The sequence below is a fragment of the Tenrec ecaudatus genome, chromosome 10, assembly GCF_050624435.1.
Source record: "Tenrec ecaudatus isolate mTenEca1 chromosome 10, mTenEca1.hap1, whole genome shotgun sequence".
In the NCBI taxonomy this organism is placed as follows: Eukaryota; Metazoa; Chordata; class Mammalia; order Afrosoricida; family Tenrecidae; genus Tenrec; species Tenrec ecaudatus.
The window spans coordinates 153,164,022-153,180,377 of record NC_134539.1 but is presented as its reverse complement, the minus strand read 5'-3'; positions in this window follow the sequence as shown (position 1 = coordinate 153,180,377).

Sequence of the window (16,356 nt, the reverse complement as noted above, 5' to 3'; positions counted from 1 at the left end):
GTGCAGTGAGACAGTGTGTGAGTGAGTGAGTCAGTGAGTCAGTCAGTCAGTCAGTCAGTCAGTCAGTGGTGGAGTAAGTCAGTATGTGCAGTGAGTCAGTGAGTCAGTGAGTGAGTGAGTGAGTCAGTGAGTGAGTGAGTGGAGTCAGTGAGTCAGTCAGTCAGTGGTGGAGTAAGTCAGTATGTGCAGTGAGTGAGTGAGTCAGTCAGTCGGTCAGTCAGTCAGTGGTGGAGTAAGTCAGTGTGTGCAGTGAGACAGTGTGTGAGTGAGTGAGTGAGTGAGTCAGTCAGTCAGTCAGTCAGTCAGTGGTGGAGTAAGTCAGTATGTGCAGTGAGTGAGTCAGTCAGTCGGTCAGTGAGTCAGTCAGTGGTGGAGTAAGTCAGTGTGTGCAGTGAGACAGTGTGTGAGTGAGTGAGTGAGTGAGTCAGTCAGTCAGTGGTGGAGTAAGTCAGTGTGTGCAGTGAGACAGTGAGTCAGTGAGTGAGTGAGTCAGTGAGTGAGTAAGTCAGTCAGTCAGTGAGTCAGTCAGTGGTGGAGTAAGTCAGTGTGTGCAGTGAGTCAGTGAGTCAGTCAGTGAGTGGAGTCAGTGAGTGGAGTCAGTGAGTCAGTGAGTCAGTCAGTGGTGGAGTAAGTCAGTGTGTGCAGTGAGTCAGTGAGTGAGTCAGTGAGTGGAGTCAGTGAGTCAGTGAGTCAGTCAGTGGTGGAGTAAGTCAGTGTGTGCAGTGAGACAGTAAGTGAATGAGTGAGACAGTGAGTGAGTGAGTGAGTCAGTCAGTCAGTCAGTCAGTCAGTCAGTCAGTCAGTGGTGGAGTAAGTCAGTATGTGCAGTGAGTCAGTGAGTCAGTGAGTGAGTGAGTGAGTCAGTGAGTGAGTGAGTGGAGTCAGTGAGTCAGTCAGTCAGTGGTGGAGTAAGTCAGTATGTGCAGTGAGTGAGTGAGTGAGTCAGTCGGTCAGTCAGTGGTGGAGTAAGTCAGTGTGTGCAGTGAGACTGTGTGAGTGAGTGAGTGAGTCAGTCAGTCAGTCAGTCAGTCAGTCAGTGGTGGAGTAAGTCAGTATGTGCAGTGAGTGAGTCAGTCAGTCGGTCAGTGAGTCAGTCAGTGGTGGAGTAAGTCAGTGTGTGCAGTGAGACAGTGTGTGAGTGAGTGAGTCAGTCAGTCAGTCAGTCAGTGGTGGAGTAAGTCAGTGTGTGCAGTGAGACAGTGAGTCAGTGAGTGAGTGAGTCAGTGAGTGAGTAAGTCAGTCAGTCAGTCAGTCAGTCAGTCAGTCAGTCAGTCAGTCAGTGGTGGAGTAAGTCAGTGTGTGCAGTGAGTCAGTGAGTCAGTCAGTGAGTGGAGTCAGTGAGTCAGTGAGTCAGTCAGTGGTGGAGTAAGTCAGTGTGTGCAGTGAGTCAGTGAGTGAGTCAGTGAGTGGAGTCAGTGAGTCAGTGAGTCAGTCAGTGGTGGAGTAAGTCAGTGTGTGCAGTGAGACAGTCAGTGAATGAGTGAGACAGTGAGTGAGTGAGTGAGTGAGTGAGTGAGTGAGTGAGTGAGTGAGTGAGTGAATGAGTGAGACAGTCAGTCAGTCAGTGGTGGAGTGAGTCAGTATGTGCAGTGAGTCAGTCGGTGAGTCAGTGAGTCAGTGAGTCAGTGAGGGAGACAGTGAGTGAGTAAGTGAGTGAGACAGTGAGTCAGTGAGTCAGTCAGTGGTGGAGTAAGTCAGTGTGTGCAGTGAGACAGTGAGTGAGTCAGTCAGTGAATGAGTGAGACAGTGAGTGAGTAAGTGAGTGAGACAGTGAGTCAGTCAGTGGTGGAGTGAGTCAGTGTGTGCAGTGAGTCAGTGAGTGAGTGAGTGAGTGAGTGAGTGAGTGAGACAGTGAGTGAGTAAGTGAGTGAGACAGTGAGTCAGTGAGTCAGTCAGTGGTGGAGTAAGTCAGTGTGTGCAGTGAGACAGTCAGTGAATGAGTGAGACAGTGAGTGAGTGAGTGAGTGAGACAGTCAGTCAGTCAGTGGTGGAGTGAGTCAGTGTGTGCAGTGAGACAGTCAGTGAGTCAGTCAGTGAATGAGTGAGACAGTGAGTGAGTAAGTGAGTGAGACAGTGAGTCAGTGAGTCAGTCAGTGGTGGAGTAAGTCAGTGTGTGCAGTGAGACAGTCAGTGAATGAGTGAGACAGTGAGTGAGTGAGTGAGACAGTCAGTCAGTCAGTGGTGGAGTGAGTCAGTGTGTGCAGTGAGTCAGTCAGTGAGTCAGTCAGTGAATGAGTGAGACAGTGAGTGAGTAAGTGAGTCAGTGAGTCAGTCAGTGGTGGAGTAAGTCAGTGTGTCCAGTGAGTCAGTGAGACAGTGAGTCCAGGGCTCCTATTAGGACACATTCTTCTGCCGGCTATCAAAAGAGACAGCGTCTGGGGTCTTAAAGGCTTGAAGGGAAACAAGCGGCCACCTAACTCAGAAGCAACAAAGCCCACATGGAAGAAGCGCACCAGCCTGTGTAACCACCAGGTGTCAAAGGGATCAGGTATCAGGCATCACAGAACAAAAAATCAAGTCATTGTGAAAAATCAAGTCATTGTGGAATGCAGACTGGGGACCCAAGATCCATCTATAGAAAACTGGACATCCCCCTACAGAAGAGTCATGGGAAGGAGATGAACCAGTCAGGGTGCAGTGTAGCAATGATGAAACATACAACTTTCCTCTAGTTCCTAAATGTTTCCTCCCCACCACCCCAACCACTATCATGATCCCAATTCTACCTTACAAGTCTGGCTAGACCAGAGGATGTACACTGGTACAGATAGAAACTGGAAACACAGGGAATCCAGGACAGATGATCCCTTCAGCACCAATAGTGAGAGTGGCAATACCTGGAGGGTAGGGTAGAAAGGGGTAACCAATTATAAGGATCTACGTATAACCTCCTCCCTGGGGGACAGACAACAGAAAAGTGGGTGAAGGGAGATGGCAGACAGTATAAGACATGACAAAATAATAGTATCAAGGGTTCATGAGGGAAGGGGAGCAGGGAAGGAGGGGCAAAATGAGCTGATACTGAGGGCTTAAGTAGAAAGCAAATGTTTTGAGAATGATGAGGGCAACAAATGTACAGATGTGCTTGATATACAAGGATGAATATATGGATTGTGATAAGAGTTGTATAAGCCCCCAATAAAATTATTTTTTTACTGTAAAAAAAAAGACATTCTTCATTCAATGTTTCAGCCCAAGAAGTTTGGAAAGAATCTAATCCTTTATTAGGTTGGTTCAATGAAACATGGATTAGGTGGTGACTCTGAATCATCAGACCCAACCCATGCCATTGTTTAGTTGCATCATATGCACATGAAAGCTGGACAGTGTCGGGGAGGAGACAAGCCAGTCAGAGTGTGATGTAGCAACGATGAAACATACAACTTTCCTCTAGTTCCTAAATGCTTCCTTCCCCCCACTATCATGATTCCAATTCTACCTTACAAATCTGGCTAGACCAGAGCATGTATGTACAGATAGGAACTGGAAACACAGGGAATCCATGACAGATGATCCCTTCAGGACCAGTGGTGAGAGTGGCAATACTGGGAGGGGTGTGGGGAGGAGAGGGTGGAAATGGGGAACCGATTACAAGGATCTACATATAACCTCCTCCCTGGGGGACGGACAACAGAAAAGTGAGTGAAGGGAGACATTGGACAAGACAAGATATGACAAAATAATAATTTGTACATTATCAAGGGTTCATGAGGAAGGGGGGGAAATGAGCTGATGCCAAGGGCTTGGGTGGAGAGCGGATGTTTTGAGAATGATGAGGGCAATGAATGTACAAAGGTGCTTTACACAATTGATGTATGGATGGATTATGATAAGAGTTGTATGAGCCCCTAATAAAACGATTACAAAAAGAGAAAGAAAGCTGGACAGTGAAAAGAAAGCACAAAGAAGGAGTGGTCATGTGAATGACAATGTTATCAAAGAATATTGAAATGACCTTGGACTGGAGGAAGAACAAGGACCTCTGAGTTGGAGGAAGTTCAGCAGCATGCGTCTTAGAAGTGAAGATGGTGAGACTTAGTTGCCCTAATCAGGAGGGACCTAATGCTTGGTAAAGAACAGGGGCAGCAAAAAAAACGAGGACGACCCTCAAGTTCAAAGGTAACAATTATGCGGATGGCCCAGGCCCAGGCAGAGCTTTGTTCTCTGGTACAGAGGATTGCTGTGGGTTGGAACTGCCTCAACAGCACCTAACATCAGCACTGAGTCAAGTTGAAGTGCCAGACTTTCCCTGATAGACTGCAGAAGAAGGTTAGAGACCTAGAAAAATGGACATTTTAAGGTGGATGTAGAGTTAGACCCACAGATCCGCCCATGGAGTGCCCAGAGGACACACACCTTTCACCACCCTGACGAGGAACACATTTGTAAAGGGGTCCCAGCACTTGAAGAGGCTTGTGGTTGCTCTTTTATGGAAGCCAAAATTGACAGTGGACACTTCCCTAGCTAAGTGAGAACTTCTAACTGCAGTGGGGGGGGGGGTGCATGGACCCCTTGGTGGTAGGGGTCTACTGACACCACTTAATTCAGACACAAGGTGGACATGTTTACCATCATGGACAGCGGAGTCAACTCAGCCGTCAGAATAAACTGCCTTAGGAGGCCGTAGAGCATTGGCTACGTCGTCTCTGCATCCCAAGAGTGAAATAGAGTGGACATCTACTGAATAGCATCCTCAAGCTGTAGAAGCAGAACTGCCAGGTCAAATCAACAGCAGTGTAACCTGCATCACCAGAATAGAAAGCCGTGGGCCAGTTTACCCAACAACAACCCCTGGAATGAAGGGGAAGCTAGATTTCCCAGGAAGGAAGGACCTACTGCATCGCCCAATGTTACTATCTCCCAGCCTTCCCCAAAGGGAGCTATGGCTTTTACAAAAAAATCATTTTATTGGGGGCTCATACTACTCTGATCACAATCCATCCATCCATCCATTGTATCAAGCCCATTTGTATATTTGTTGCCCTCATCATTTTCAAAACATTTGCTTTCTACTTGAGCCCTTGGTATCAGCTCCTCACTTTTACCCCTTTCTCCCCTCTCCCCCTCACAAACCCTTGATAATTTATAAATTATTATTATTTTGTCATGTCTTACACTGTCCGACGTCTCCCTTCACCCACTTTTTTGTTGTCCATCCCCCAGGGAGTTGGGATTATATGTAGATCCTTGTGATCAATTCCCCCTTTTCCCCTCTACCTAACCCCCTACCCTCCTGGTATCGCTCCCCTCATTGTTGGTCCTAAGGGGATTATGGATCTTTAGCTTTTTTATGAGAGTGACTGTTTGTTCATTGGGGAAAAGGATTACTAGACATTGGCTTTGATTCGACAGTACCTCCCACCGCCTTTGAGTTGATTCCAACTCATAATGATCTTAAGAAGGCAGACAGCAGGCTGGCCCCAGCACCATAAATTAAGTGGATTCCTGCCCCTCCCCCAAAAAGAATTTGTTCCAAAGGACGACATTGACTCTGCAGCTCCAGGAGATGGACATATCTGATCAGAGCACACGGGAGCAGATGAAGGGGCAGGAGGAGAGAGTGGAGCACAGCCTGGCCTACCAGGCCGTGAGGATGATGTTCCTGAGTAGAGCAGCCAGTCCACAGAGAGAACATGGCTGGCCCTACTATGAGACATGATGCCCCTCAGTGACTAAGGGCGATACAGGGGACAGCACCGGAGACACAGTGTGGGAATTGCACCTGACCTGATCCCACCACACCGAGGCAAAGCACTGGGGGAGTGCAGCGGAACAGCAAGGGAATGGAGTGGCAAGGTCCCCAGGGAATGCTGAAACTGGACTTTGGGGCCAGGGTGTGGTGCCCCAACAGACTGGACTGGAAAATGCTCCAAAGGGCCAACAAATGATCCCTGAACTAACTATAAGCTTTTCTCTTGTGAAGTGTTTTGTTTTGTACTTTGTCAGTGGTTTGTTTTTGTTGTTTTGTTGTCTGGTTGTATACTGTTGCTTTGTGTTCCTCTGTCTTGTTTTCGTGCATGTTAGTGTCTCCACAGGTCTGTCTGAATAGGACAGGCTGGATGAACTATCTGGAGGAAAAACAACGGGACCAACAGTTCCGGGGGGGACTTGGGGTGGGGGTGTAGGGGGGGGGTAAGGAAGTGGTGTTAACAAACCCAGGGACAAGGGAAAAACATGGGACCCAAAATGGTAGAGAGGGCGGAGTGGCAGGCCTGGTGGGAAATGATCAAGGGTAAGGTTGCTTAGAGAAGAGGTATACTCTAGCCCAGGTGGCGACGAAGCATGGTAGTAGGGCAGGAGGAAAGTCAAGGGAGATGGAGGAAAGAGCTAGGAGTCAAAGGGCATTCATGGAGGTCTAGACAAAGACATGTACATGCAAATATATATAGGAGGATGGGGAAATAGATATATGTGTCTATATTTATAGGTTAAGTATTAAGGTGGCGGAAGGACCTTGGGCCTCTACTCAAACACTCCCTCAATGCATGAATACCTTCTTTTATTAAATTGGAACTCTATGATGCTCACTCTCCTGACACAACTGCTGAAGCCAAAGTGGGTGAACAAGTAAATGTGAAGAAAGCTGATGGTGCCCGGCTATCAAAAGAGATAGTGACTGGGGTCTTAAAGGCTTGAAGATAAACAAGCGGCCATCTAGCTCAGAAGCAACAAAGTCCACATGGAAGAACACACCAGCCTGTGTGATCGAGTGGTCCCAAAGGGATCAGTTACCAGGCATCAAAGAACAAAAAATCATATCATTGCACACCTCCATAATAGGATCGCTGAAGACAAATGGGTGCATAAGCAAATGTGGTGAAGAAAGCTGATGGTGCCTGGCTATCAAAAGAGATAGTTTCTGGGGTCTTAAAGGCTTGAAGGTGAACCAGCGGCCATCTAGCTCAGAAGCAAAAAAGCCCACATGGAAGAAGCACACCAGCCAGTGTGCTTCTTGAGGTGCCAAAGGGACCAGGTATAAGGCATCATGCAAAAAAAAAAAGATATATGTGTGTGTGTGTATATATATATATATATATATATATATATATATATGTGTGTGTGTGTGTGTGTGTGTGTGTGTGTGCATGTATGTGTGTGTATGTATATATACACCATATTGAATGAAGGGGGAAATGCAGAGTGGAGACCCAAGGCCCAAGTGTCGACCACTGGAGGTCCCTTCATAGAGGGGTTTAGGAGAGGAGATGGGTCAGTCAGGGTGCAATGTAGTACCGATGAAGAACACAGCTTTCCCCTAGATCCTGGATGCTTCCTCCCCCAACTACCATGATCTGAATTCTACCTTGCAGGGCTAGATAGGGCAGAGGTTGTACACTGGTGCATATGGGAGCTGGAGGCACAGGGAATCCAGGGTGGATGATACCTTCAGAACTAAGGGTGTGAGGGGTGATGCTGGGAGAGTGGAGGGTGAGTGGGTTGGAAAGGGGGAATTGATTACAAGGATCCACATGTGACCTCCTCCCTGGGAGAGGGACGGCAGAGAAGGGGGGGTAAGGGAGACTCCGGGTAGGGCAAGATATGACAAAATAACGATGTATAAATTACCAAGGGCACATGAGGGAGGGGGGAGCGGGGAGGGAGGGGAAAAGAAAAAAAAAGAGGACCTGATGCAAAGGGCTTAAGTGGAGAGCAAATGCTTTGAGAACGATTGGGGCAGGGAATGTATGGATGTGCTTTATACAATTGATGTATGTAAATGTATGGATTGTGATAAGAGTTGTAAGAGCCCCTAATAAATTGTTTAAAAAAAAGAAGGCAGACAGCCTCCCCCCCCTCCCCCCCCTCCATAGGCTGGTGGGTTTGAACTGACAACTTTTTGTTTAGCAGTCCAGTGCTTTCCCTACACTTGAAAAGATTCTTAAACTGACACTAATGTCAGTGGACGACAGCATCACCATGGCTTACCATTCAGACTGAGGACATATGGAGGTCAAGTCTGTCCTGTGTCCTCTTACTGTGGTCACCAAGCCCTTCTTAAAGTGCTCCAGCTCCAGAACACACCGTGGAGCAGACAAACCCAGCCACCCAGCGTAGGATCCCTGACGTGGAGTCGGGCGCCTGTGGTCGGAAAAGCCGAGCGGAAGCCATGAGAACTGCCTCTACCTCAGAACATAGTAAGCCTGATGCAGTGCCATGTTGCTGAGGGGATCGTCACGATTGCCGCTTACCACCAGGGACTTGAAAGAAGCAGGGGCCAGTCCCACCACAACCTCAGCCAACTCGCCTATTTGCTCCGGGCAACAGGCTGCTGGGTCTTGGAGAGTGCGTGTGGCGGTCACAGGATTCATGTCAAGCGGAGGGGTAGAGTTTAGCCTGATGGTGACTCCTTGTGGGCATGGCCTTCTCATAAGAGGGCCCTAGGGACACCCCACCCCCACCCGCCCCCGCCTCCACTTTTCTACTGAGGAGCCACTCTGAGACCAGCCAGAGCCCTGGAGATTGGGTACCTCCCTTGGATACACGGGACTGTGCCCTCACCGGCCTGTGATCTTCCTGCACTCTGCGCCATTGCATGAGGCTTCGTGGGTCACAGAGGGACTTGTGGACTCGTATCAGACTTGTGGACTTCAGTTGGACTAGGCTGTTTTCCTGATGTACAATTACTTCTTGATAGAAAGCTCTTTCTTACACAGAGATGATTTGTTTCTCTAGTCCACCCAGCCTAGCCCGGTGAGAGTGGCTTATTGTCAGCTTGATCAGGAGGTGACGCCCTGCAGCTGCTGCACCAGGTGTGGCTTCACTGCTTCTGCAGGTGAGCACGTCTGGTACCTTGTGTGTAGCTGTTGATTTGGCCAGGCCCTTTCCTGGAGTTTCGAAGGAACGCCGGAAGCAGGTGACTTGAAGCGCCCGGTCAGCAGTACAGCTTGACTGTCCTGCCCACGAGTACATCAGTTCTCCTCCGTCATCATTGGTATGCAGGGCTGGATCACCTTTCTCTGCCACAGGCCATCGCACGAACGCTAGGCCACTGCGTGGACGGCACGATGTTGGCGGGGTCCGGTCAGAAGAAAAGAGCCGCGACGTCAGACCGACTCGTCAGAGATTTGCATGCTGTGGTTGCTAGGTGCTGTCAAATCTGTTCTGGCTCATAACGACCCTGCGTACCCCAGAATGCAACACTGCCCAGAGTGCGTCCTCCTCACCGACGTGTGGCGGCCCTCCTTGTGACGGTCTTCCTCTTGTTCCCGGAGCATCTACTTTACCAAGAACCAACCCGTCTCTCCTGAGTACAGAGCAAAGGCCATGCGAGGGAGTCCCACCACCCTCTCTTCTCAGGAGCACCCCGACGCCACTTCTTCCAGACTGATGCTATTCTTCGGCCGTCAGGGTGCTCTCCCCCTTCTTCATGGAGACCACCATTCAAATGCAGCCGTTCCCGTTGGTCTTCCTGGTCCAGTTTCCACATGCGCAGCAGACAGTGAAGATGCCAGAGCTTGGGTCGGGCCGACCTCAGTCCCCAACGTGACAGCTTCGCTCCTTTGCAAGCTACAGGGTGAGAAATTTAACCTTTCAAAAATCCAGACACTTTCCACCGCAGTGAAACTTCAGGGGGGGTGGTGGGATGAGGGGGTGTCCAGTGGTGGGAGGCATGTTGAGAAATTCTGAATACAGTTAAGGATACTTTGTTACAGCTGACCCTTCTGGCAGCTGAAAGGAGGCCCCTGTGCCTTCTGGGTCTCTCTGGAAGGTCAGCAGCACATCCCTCCGTTGGGTGGGCTGCCCCAGGCGATTTCTCCCATGACCTGGAAAGATGATCCTTTAAGGGGGACTCAGAGCGAGAGGAGGCCCTGGCACAGGGTCAGGCTGCCCCTCAAGCTGCTCTGCTACGTGGACCACATGACCCAGCTGGTCCAAGGGGGATCAAGTGACAGTGGCAGCTAGAGGAGCTCTTGGGTCCTTGGCAGGTCCCTACTGGGTGAATCAGTGCAGACCCGGATGTTGGAAGATAAAGCCCTACCATCCTATGCAGATAACTACTGTCCTTTGGAGAACTACTTTAGCTTGTTAGTGGGCCTTCCAAAAAACACTCAAACTGACTGTCCTGGAGTCATTGCTGACTCATCGCGACCCCCTGTGCATTCCGAGACTGAAACTGTTTACAAGAGTAACCCCCCCCTCCAGAGCTGGTAGTGGTTTTGAACTGCTGACCAAGCAGACTGCAGCCCTAGGCATAACCACGACACCACTGAGCCTTAGCAGAGACTACATTGCTGACCTTGAGCCACAGAGTGCCCCCCAGACTGAGCTGCCCATTATGGACCATGTGTTGTCTGCCCCACAGAGTCATCGGGTTAGGCAGGCATTCCATCCTTAGGTGGAAGTGGTACATTTGACATCAGACACTAAACCGGACCTGAGGGTACACGCTCATTGCCCGAGGAAGTGGCCCAAATAGCCTGCTCTCCATTGCTTTCCCGTTCGTGTTCCTTTCGCAGTCGGCACCTGGGACCTCGCGGAGGGCTTCCTTAGGAGCGAGCGCTTGCCGGAGGAGGAAAGCACGTGTGCCCTGTTCCCCGACGGCTTTGCATGATCGCAAAGGCACCCCTCAAACGTGGACAGCGCTGTGACCCCTTTCTGAGACCTCACTGAAGGATGGAGGTGAAGAGGCAGCCTCCCGATGGGCACCTCTCCCACCAGGGGACTTGGTCGTCCACTTTGCTTGAAAGGGGACATGGGCAGATGTGTGATGACATACCGACGCTCGGGCTATAGCCAGTGTGGCCTGGCTGCGTTGGCTGCTCAGAGACTTAGAAGGCATGCGATTGGAAAATGGAGAGCAAGATGGCATTGGTTGTATGCCTGGTGGGGAGACCCACACCTTCATCTCTGAAAGGTCTAGGTTGTTAGGAATCATGTTGGAATCGCATTGCTGGTCTTTACATTGGCCATCAGCACCGGGCGTCGTCGTCGTACTAAGAGACACACAAAAGGATTTCCTGGATTCCATACCCACCCTTCTTCACCAGAAGCCCCCCGGGTGAGGTGTGGCATTTGCATTTCTGACTAGAACCTGGGGGAAGCTGAGGCTGTTACTCAGAGGACCACCTTGGGAGATCCAAACCATCTCCCCGGCCTGCAGGCCCAGTGATCACAAAGGAGAGCGGGGAGAGTGCACGGTGCGGACTCCAGCTCTGTCCTGCTCATTTCACGAAACAGCAAGCAGCTTCAAGCGGCTGGTCCTCATTGCTTGACTCCAACGTCATGTGGCCAACGGGCACGATCAGATCACGAACAGGGTTGGGAAAGCCCGGATGTTCTGCCCTCGCGCTCGCTGGGGAGGCTGCGGGACTGACAGGCCTGCGGGCAGAGGCTTATGTAGCAGGGTCAGGAAGGTGTTTGCCATGCTCCGGACTTACAATGACTGCCCTGAGATGGCTGATCTTTTTCTTCTTCTTCTTCTACGTATTTTTTAATGGTTTTATGAGGGGCTCATACAACTCTTATCACAAGAGATAGATGATCTTTAAAAGTTAAACCAAAATACTCCCCCAAGGCTACAATAAGTTAGCTGAACTCATAAACCCATTAAAGAATGTCTACCCTGGGAGGCACTGAGACCAAGCTTGGAAGCTCCTCTGCCTATCACAACGCGTGTTTCCCAGACACGGCCACAGACCTGCCAAGTCACCCCACCTGTAGCCACAAACCATGCATGTGTGACCGTTTTCCTTGAACGTTCTGCCCATCAGCCATCCCTTGGATACCATTCGGACCCCAGGTCAATGGTCTTCCCCACCTGGATCATCTGCTTTAGTCTTCCCCTTGTCCTGCTTAGGATGATAACAAACGTTCTCTTAAGGGCAAACCAAATTAAAAAGAACGTCTGTCTTGAGCATTATGATCTTTGTGAAAAATCATATGATGTGAAAGTGACAAGAGCAATGGGAAAGATTAACTCAGAACCTTAGGGAGCAGTGCACTTGTGTCGCGGGGGGAGGGCAACTCAGAAAGGTGGGGAGTCAGTGGTTGCCCCGCTGGAAGACTAGCCTGCGTGCCACCAAATGGTACTGCATGAATCCACCCACTGTCGAAGAGTCAGTGCAGAGCTGGTTCCTGGGAGATGGAGGCTAAGGATGTCTCAGTGTCTAACTTTTCCAAACTGTGAAATCATTCCACAATCTCTAACATCAACTAGCGCCCCTCCTCTCGGCCCGCTCCCTTCCATTGCTGTGGTCTGCGATTCACTGCAATATTTCACAAAGCTCAGGCGAAATCTAGAAAAAGGCTCAGTCAGTGTGGAGGCTGGCAAGTCCCAAACCTCTAGGTCAGGCATCAGTCTGGAGGCTTCTTCCAACTCATCTGTTTGCTGACAAACCCAAAGGGTCATTTGAGACAATACTTCCAACTTACAAAGCTGCAGGAGCTATCAAACCAGTCAGACAATAAACTGGATGCTGGCTCAAATTTCAAGGTTTGGAAGTCAGATGAGGATGAGCCAGGTGCAAGGTCCAGAGCAGGAGAGGGGATTTTCCCAGAGCCTTTGCAGATTTTGGATGCAGACTGCACCTTCGGGGAAACTCCCGTTATCTGATCGGAGTTGAACAGGCTGTGAAGTGCTATGACTTGAGTCACATCCTCCGGGGAGGTGGTGACCCAAGACACATTTCACCTTAACTCTGCCTCAATCACCCTATTCTGGCCACTTACTCTCAATTGGGACATCACAACATGGAGGATAATTACATCAGTCTGTTACTGCTCAAAGGATAACTGCCAACCCACTGAAAATCATGACTCACTCAAGGCGACACGTGACTCTAAACTATCACTCACGAGTCAGTTTGATAGACCTTATTTGCATTATCAGTAAGCTGTCCAATCCCCTTGGTGGGTCCCAAGTACCTTATTTGCATAGTTTCATCCAATCATGATGAGGGAATCAGAAAGAATGGCTAGAAGGGCCCTGTTAAGGAATTCGCCAGCATCTCCGGTACATGTGGAAACAAGTGAATTGGTGTGTACCTTACTGTGTGCAGTCTCAGTAACAATAAAACAGATGAAAACCATGAAAAAGTTACTGTAACGATAAGTCAGTGAACATTTTACTCACCACTGATTCCCAAAACTTTGCTATATGCTCAGACTATAAAGATGGAGAGTAATGAATGACACTTGGCCTCAGGAAAACTTCTAGGACCATCGAGTTTCTGCAACATAAATGCCAATATTCAGGAAACAAGGAAAATCTTTCCCTATGTTCTATGCCCCAACGGACACAGCCAAAGTGCCATTTCCCAGGCACTCGGCCCTGGCTGCTGGTCCCATTTTGGGTCGTGGTATCCTCCCTGCCATGACTCAGGCACAGAAAGCTGGGTGGTTTCCCCGGCGCCATTCTGCCCCCGGACTCACCCTCGCTGCAGCAGTCAAAGACAGTTCACGCACGCAACTCCGTTTTCTCCTGGCAGAAGCCCTGCCCAGCCCGACATCTGTATTATAAGGTCAGGGACAGCTTTCTCGGGTTTTGTGTTTTGGAGTTTTTGCAAGGTTTTTTTTTTTTTTTGCAAAGATTTTACTCTTTAAAAAGAATGCTCTCAAGAAAGAAAGAAAAATGCTCTCTGTACTGCTTGCTCTCCCATCCTTTTTGGGACAAAGTTGTTGTTTTCATTTCTGTGAGGTTTCATCCTGAGGAGCACATCTGGTGAGTTTACTCCATTTCTGTTAGGTTGTTAGGGACCCCGGAGTCCATTTTCGACCCACTGCAAACCCCACGCGGCAGAGCAGGACTTCTGCGGCTTCAGAGCGCACCGACTCTCGCGGCACCGCGCTTGACCACTGTGCCACCAAGGCCTCATCTCCTTCCTCCTACCCACCAGTTACTGTGATTTCATTTGGCTCCAAGGGGAATTAGGTCTTGTTTGTTCCAGGTCCATCCACCTTGGTACATGTTGTGTTGCTAACCTAAAGGCCATCAAGCAGTTCAAATCCACCAGGCGCACCAAAGAAGGACAAGGCGGTCTGCTGCCGTGAAGATATGCAGCCTTGGACACCTGGAGCAGTTCTATTAGCCCCATAGTGTTGTGCGGGTCTGAGGCAGAACAGGCTCCACAGCAGGGTGTTCAGGACTTGGGGCTTTGGACCCAAGTGCCTATACAACCCCCAGAGGTGAAAGCTGCCCACTGCATTATCCATCCTCATCCTTTCCTTCTCTGGCGAAGGAGCCCTGGTGGTGTCCTGGGTTCCAAATTGGGCTGCTAACCGCAAGGTCAGCAGTTCAAAACCACCAGCTGCTCCTCAGGAGAAAGATGAGGCTTTCTAAAGAGTTACCACCTCAGAAACCCACAGGGACACTTCTATGCAGCCCAGAGGGACGCCATGAGTTGGAATGGAGTGAATGGCAGTGAGACGCGTCTGAGACTTGAGACTGGCCCACAAGGCGCCTCCCAGACACTGTGCAGAGGAGAGTCTGGGAGTAAGACCAGAAATAGGAAAGGTAGGTCTCCGCTGTTTCCGGAGAACTTCCATTCTTCTGGGAAGACAGGCAGACATGAATTCAAGTAGAAGCCACTTGCCCCTCACGCTGTTCTGGGATTTCCACACCCCGCCTTTGGTTTCTTTCCTTCCTGCAGCCTGCCACAGCCCTCTCTCTGCAACCATACTCATTAAGGGCTCTGAGTCAGAAGGCTGAAGTCCCACACTGGCTCAGCCACTTTCAAGCCGGTGACCAAGTCACCCAACCGCTCGAGGTCTCACTCGATCAATAAAATGGGCTAATCGTCATAATGCAGGCTTTGCAAGGATTAAGGGCTTAGTTCAAAATCACGCAGTGTCAGTCACTGTTCGTCCTTTCTGTCAACTCTTTTCTTTTTGAAAATCATTTTATGGGGGAGCTCTTACAGCACTTATAACACTCCATACATCAGTGGTACCAAGCGTGTTTGTACATGTTGCCAATCATCGTTTTCTAAACATTTACTTTCTATTTGAGCCCTTGGCATCAACTCCTCCTTTTTCCTTCTTCCTTCCCTCCTCCCGTGACCCCTTGATAATTATTTTAATTTCTTTCACCGACCACTGTCTCCCTTCACCCACATTTCTGTTGTTCATCCCCCTGAGAGGATGGAGGGGGCTATGTGTCTATCACTGCAATCGGTTCCTCCTTCCTCCCCTCCCCTTCTCCCTAGCCTCCTGGTATCTCTACTCCCATTTGTATTCCTGAGGGGGTTATCTGACCTGGATTCTGTGTGTCCTGAGCGCTCATCTGTATCAGTGTACATGCTCCAGTCTAGCCAGAATTGAAAGGGTCTGGGGTCATGATAGTGGGGGTTAAGGAAGCCTCAAAGAACCAGAGGAATATTGTGTGTTTCATCAGTGCTACAGTGCATCCTGGTTGACTCATCCATTCCTTGTGACCCTTTTGTGAGGGATGTCCCATTGTCTACAGGTGGGTTTAGGGTCTCTGCTCCAACTCGCTTTGTTCGGAACAATATATATATATATATTTGTTTTGTTTTCGATCTTCTGATGCCTGTTACCTGATTCCATCAACACCTCATGATCACACAGGCCGGTGTGCTTCTTCCATGGGGGCTTGTTGCTTCTCAGCTAGATGGCCGCTTGTTTAACTTAAAGCCTTTAAGACCCCAGATGCTATGTCTTCTGATAGCCGGGCACCATAAGCTGTCTTCACGTTTGCTATGCACCCATTCTGTCTCTAGGGATCATGTTGGGATGTTGAACACCACAGAATGCAAGGCTGTTAGAACAAAGTGTTCTTGCATTGAGGGAGAGCTTGAGCAGAGGCCCAAAATCTGTCCACTACCTCAGTTTATTGCCATATAAATATATGTACCTATGCCAATACCTATTTATATTAATTAATATATTTACATAAGTGTACACCTATGTTTACACCTCTATCCATAGCTTTGCTTCCTAGATTTTTCCTGTTTCCTTTTACCTTCCTCCTGCCCCACCATCCCACTTGCCCTTCTTCTGCCTCCTAGTAATTCCTCTCAGCTAGATTGCTGTTGCTCCAACCCCACCGGGATCTCGAAATGATGGAGGCGTGAAATGCACATTGGGAGATTTCTATCTTTCACACTCTCCCCCTGGAAACTCAGAAAAGATTCTCAGTGTACCATACTGTAGTAGAACCTCTCAGCCCAGCTCTTACCATCCAAGGGGGCCATGGGAATACATGTTACACAGAACTATTTTAGGAGCCTGTGGCATTAAGGTTATGAGTTGGGCTGCTAACTAACTACAAGGTCAGTGGTTTGAAACCACCCAGCTGCTCCTTGGGAGGAAGACGGGGCGTTCTACTCTTGTAAAGAGTTACACTCTCAGAAACTCCCCAGGGGTAGTTCTTCCCTGTCATATAGGGATGCTATGAGT